At 36.3% G+C, this 5,858-nt stretch overlaps 1 protein-coding gene across 1 annotated transcript in view; it reads left to right on the top strand.

The window, feature by feature from the left end:
* Positions 1-5,858, top strand: part of LOC117179635 (decaprenyl-diphosphate synthase subunit 2) — a 161,498-nt gene that overhangs the window by 154,812 nt on the left and 828 nt on the right. The gene's annotated exons all lie outside the window — the stretch shown is intronic.

The raw sequence follows: 5,858 nt of genomic DNA, 5'->3' as shown, positions 1-5,858 counted from the left end.
GCGTTGAACAACTTATCTGCGACTAACATACTTGCCGTCCCGGTTCTACTCTACTCGTTTGATGTAGCCACACGTAAGATCATGCATATACATAAGAGCTTGCATGTCAATTCGTCTATTCTGCGACTATACATTTCACGCCGTCAAGTCAGTTGAAGGAATTTTATTAGGTCATAAAATATTTAACCTGGACCAATCAAGCGTAGTATAAGTAGTCCAAGGTTTATCTCAACAAATAAAACTTAAACCGATTTTTGTAAAAGGAATTTTTATTAATTTTTTAATTTTCATACATCTATATAAGTCCGGACACTTGTATTTTGGACATCCCGCGCGTGTGCTTACTGGAACATCTGGAGCCCAAAAGCTCCAGCTCTTGAGGTCACCTATGTTGAATTTGACTAACTCCCCAATGCAGCGAATCATGCGGTTAGGTCACCAATTACGTTCAGTGCCACACACGGTAGGTCACTCGCGGTTGAAGAGGAATCTCGCCTTAGACAAATGCGAGAGCATCGGTTTATAAGGTCGGACGAACTAAAAATTTACCCCAAAAGTTAGGTCACTTGCTTGAAACTTACGGAAAGCAAATTACATGCTGAAAAAGTGTAAACTCTTGACTATCAAGCAGCACTGGACGCCAAATATAAGATCTCTTACAAAAATCAAAGAGCGTAGTCATAATGTCAGCAGTGATTTTCAATAATACTTTCACTGTACTTTCTAACGCTAGTGTATTGTGCTGCAAGGCAAAATTTGCTTTTACTTTTGTGGGTCGCCAAACAAAAGAGAATTTAAGCTCTATTACCTTTCATAAATCCTTGTGGCGGCTGCAAATAGGTACTCTAAAGCGATTGTCCGGAGCTTTATACTGGACAAGCGTGCCTACGTCTACCCACACTATAGAAGACTAGAAAATACATGATCTCGTGACAATCAGGATGTTCATCAGATAGGTAGAAATACCATTAAACATTTTGCTCATGGAGAAGCATATGCATATCTTTAAACACCGCAAGCAGAAACCCAAAATGTGCTAGTGTTAAAGACGGCCTTTGAAAGAAGGTATCGCCAAATTATCAAAAAAAAAGTAGGCTTCCGAACTTGCGGGGAAGAATAAGATAAGGCGACCAATATGTTGACCGTTCCTATACTGATCTACACGTTTGGTACAGTAAAATGGAACGTCGATGAAATTAAGTAACTTGACCGAAGCACATGCAATATGATGAAAACCCGTCGAAGTCATCAACCTAGATCTTCCGTACCTCATGTATGGCTTCCTCATGTATGGGGTAGAGGTTTGCTAAGCTTGGAGCGTTTTTATCGAAGCCATAAGCCACAAGCCACTTCATGGTCAATTCTCCGGCATTGTACGTAGAGAAGAGCTATCGATGGGTCTGTCCAACATGTATCATGCCAGAAACACTTCGATATATTCTCAGTGAATGTTCAAAGTATGCATAATACTGGTACATAGAGAGACGCAATGCGGCTCTAAAAGTGTTATATTACCATCTTCGGCAGTCTTATCGTGTTGACTTAATGCCCGTTTTGCCATATGACTGGGGGGACCTCGAGTCCATTGTGGATAATGATCAGTGCAACATCTACTGGAATTTCTTATTTTCCACCACTAAACGTGTCAATGCTACAAAGCTGGATATTGTCCTTAGTTACGCAACTTTTTATGTGTCCAAATTGAAGCTTTCTGGTGCGCGCCGATCTTCGACCAGGGCTTTTTCGCGCACGGTTATCTTTTTCAAAGCGCTCTTTTTTCGATTCAATAAAGCTAACCAATAACTTAAAATTTCTTTCTTGTTTTTCTCTTAAATTAAAAAAAAAACAGTCATGCAGCTTTTTATGTGTCAAAATAGAAACTTTTTGGTGATTTTCGGTCTTTAACTAGCGCCTTCTTGCACATAGTTATATTTTTTAAAGCGCTCTTTTTGCGATTGAATAGAACTAACCAAAAACTCAAAAGTACTTTCTTGTTTTTATTTGAAATTGAAAAATAAAAAGTGACGCAACTTTTCATGAAAAAATCAGACTTTATGGGTACACGCTGTACCTTTGACAAAGGTTTTCTCGGAGAAGGATGCTTTTTTCAGGATCTTCGTTTCATGGGTTGATAAAGCCTAAGAGTACCTCGAAACTTTTTTGCATTTTTTTATTTAAAACTATTTTCGTGAAACTTATACAGTTTTTTAGTTTGTTAGAATTTGTGTTTTTGCACTCATACCCGTATGCAGCGTACCCCTTCAATTTCTCCTACATGTATTTTTGTTAAATATTGGACCTTTTCGGGTTTATATCGAGTTATCCAGATTTACCCATGTTTTTAGGAGGTGTTTTTATTGATTTTATCGGCAACTTAAGTGACCTGGAAGGGCTATGCCTCCCCGAAAATTCTGCAGCATTGTATAAGCGAAGATCATTGGACTCTAAGGTCAACACAAGGGGGGGAAGTTCCCCCCTTTAGGGAGATTCCCTAAAGATTTTCCAGGCAATTATATTTCTCTTGGATTTCAGCATATAAGTGTTAACGATCTTTTCGCGTGTAACATTGGCTCAATATACCTGATTTATAATTTTGAAGTACTTCAAATGCCTATGACATCCGTTCATCTTTCGGTTCGCGTTGAAATTTCGTATTTCATACAGATGGACACAAGTATAAATAGAGACTCATTTTTATTTTATAATAAAATAATTTGAAATGAATTCCGCAAATGTGACTACATGCATAAAATGTCTATCTCTGAGACCTAAGTGTACTCCAAGGGCAAAATAGATACCCTAAATAATAATTTAAATACCACAATTTTATTTCTCGCCGATAAATTGAATTTACTTGTAAAGCCTAAATGGCGTACTCCAGGAAAAAAACCTTGGGACGATAAAGAATGTATAGTCACGCGCCGTAAGCCCAGACAATCTTTAAATGTCTTTAAATGTCGGGTTTTTTCGATAAGGAAGGGGCGAAATATCTAGAAATCAAAATATCTTTTCTGGAGTTACATAGGTCTAAGAAGAGGCAATACGAATATGCACGGCTGAATTCACTAGCGGCTTTTAATAATCCTAAGGATTTTTGGGCAGCGATCAATAGTTTTAAATTGCGGTCTCTTTCAACTAACAATTTAAGCATGCATGCATGGCAAGACTTTCTTTTTTCCCTATATCCGATTGAGGAACCTATTTCCATACAGCGGGTTGTAATTAAAAACCCCTTATTAAACTGTAATATCTAGATTGGTGCAATTCAAGCCTCATTATTGAAATGTAACTGTAATAAAGCGCCAGACGAGGATGGGATTCCGAACGAATTTTTAAAAAACCTTCTGAAAAATTAGGTTAAGTACTTAGGGCGCCTCTTTAAGTCTTCTTTAAGAAAATACTGGAATTACCAACATACACACCGAATTTTGCCCTCCGATTAGAGACAGGTAGAATACTGTTAGCTTATGATATATTTAAGTCAGCGCTTAGATGGTTATCGAAGTTGCTTGGCATGTCTGATGATAGATATCCTAAAAGATGTTTTCTTAAATTGATGGCAATGTCGTTCAAACCTGATTGCAACCCAAAGCTTAACTGGGTTCTCCAGCTCAAAAATATGTTTACTCTAAGTAACTCGGAGCAAAAGTGGCTTGACTTGGATTCTACGTCGCTCGTTGAAAATATGGATGTTTTTCTAAATAACTTTTCTGATTATCTCTGGCGTTCCGACTATGAAAGACCCTCCATTCAAGTAGTCTCCAAGTCTTCTCACATCTTAAATACTATCTGGAATTTGAATTATATCTGCATATTAGATTCCCTTTTTATATATTTTTTATTATTATTGTTCAGCTTAGACTTCTGTGCTCTATTAAGGGTTGTATACGTTTTGCAGAATAGAAATTTACTTATGACTCTGCTAGACTCTACCCTATATGTAACCTGCCAGTATCAGAGGAATTTTATCATTTTCTAGCTATTTGTCCTGCCTATTCTGACTCAAGAATATCAATCCTAGGTCACCCAGTAACCACGTCAGTCAATAACCTGTATCCGCTAAGTCTTTTAAACTCTAATTTTCCACACGAGCTGCGCAGAGTTGCATTGTACGTCCGCCAGATTCTACAAATAAGACCATTCTTTCTAGAGAGGTGACTGTCTTGATACCCTTAAATAATTTTTCTCTTATGCAATTTTTGTAAGCTACTTCTTTCTATTCTGCTGCCTAACCTGGCTGCATGTATTTTTAATAATAAACATGAAGAACTGAAAAAAGTCTCAAAATTCAATTACTTATTAAGATTTAAATCACCGTTAGTTGGAAAAATATTATTAGAACTGTTTTAAACTTTAATCTACACACGAGATATACCCTAGCAATGCCTCAAGTCTAAAGAAGAAACTTAATATCACTTTTGTCTAATAATGTATAATTGCAAATTGAGATAGATCGGTAACTCCGCTTTTTCAGTCCCGCCGAAAAAAGTATCGAAAAAAAGTGTACCTTTTGATTCTATTATCACACTAAATTTTTATAATAATATTACATATTTTTAGCTGCCATGGCCAATAATGACCGAAAAGATCATTTTGTATCCCTGTGAAATTGGGGCTTCTGTTCCGATGAAATTAAAGTAACTTCAATTTATTTTATTATGTTAAAGACGGCTTATCGCGCTTTTTGCCTGAATGAATCGATTAGGGGCTCGAGATTTGAGGTAACGTCTTAATAATAATTATTATGAAAATTCTGGTATTCGTTTTCTTAGATGTTAAAAGGAAAACTTTAAGCTTTGAACTATCATAATTTTGGTGATTTTAATGATATTAAGGTATACTTTCTATTAATTATTTTTAATAAGATACAGTTTTGAAGGAATATTTGTTGTAATTTTTTATCTTGGATATTTCAAAAACAAATTTTTAAACTTGATTTATGAAAAATATCCGCTTTTTATTTTCTTTAATTTTGTTATAGGTGGCTCGCAATGTCCTCCATAATCCTTGAAAATATCAAAATAGGATATCCTCTAGTTTTGAAAAATAATTAAAAACGTACACTGAAATGGATTCTCGGGCGCTGGGAACTCCATGCCACGGCATACGTCATATGACACGTGAAATTCTGCGTTATACCAAAATGAAAACTGGAATGGAGAGTATTGGTTGAGTAGTAGCAGGCCATAAGAGTGCGGGTGCCCCGTATCAGCTAGCCGCAGAGCTACCATGCGTGTGGTAGTGTCTCAGTTGTTCTAGTACTTGATAAAAAGAATTTTCTTATTTACATGAACCAATAATTTTATTTTATTTTCACTTTTTTGTACGTAGAGAACGATTTATATATCTTCCAAGTATAATTTTCAAAACGATTTTATTTTAGGAAAACACTAGTTAATAGTAAAATAAGAAACGATTGTGGTGGATGGGTCTCCTCATTTGTTACAATTCGAAATGTTTTTTGGTGAGTGCGCTTGACTTTCTGTTTTAAGTTGCGGGCGGTGGGGCATTCGTCTCCTTGGCTCTGATAATTTAGACTGCTTCTTGATGTGTGTCTCCTTGCCTTTCACATTTTGCAGCGGTTTTTGATGTGATTTTCATTGAGAGGGTACAAAAAATTGGTATTATTTTGTTCCCGCCTTGCTCTTTGCAAAATCTAATCGAGTTTTAAGGCTTTTCCGAATGGCGGTATGCTTTTCTTTATTGACGAAAAATAATACAGAAAAATCAGTTGTAACATGTATTAGAACCACTGTGACACTACACAGAACTGGTAGTGATGCAGCTAGTTGGGACGGGGTACTCGCGCTTACGAACTTCTACAACTCAATCTGATTATCGTTTTGGGATAAATAAAT

Source organism: Belonocnema kinseyi, chromosome 9 (genome assembly GCF_010883055.1).
Source record: "Belonocnema kinseyi isolate 2016_QV_RU_SX_M_011 chromosome 9, B_treatae_v1, whole genome shotgun sequence".
In the NCBI taxonomy this organism is placed as follows: Eukaryota; Metazoa; Arthropoda; class Insecta; order Hymenoptera; family Cynipidae; genus Belonocnema; species Belonocnema kinseyi.
This window is presented reverse-complemented; position numbering and strand designations above follow the sequence as displayed.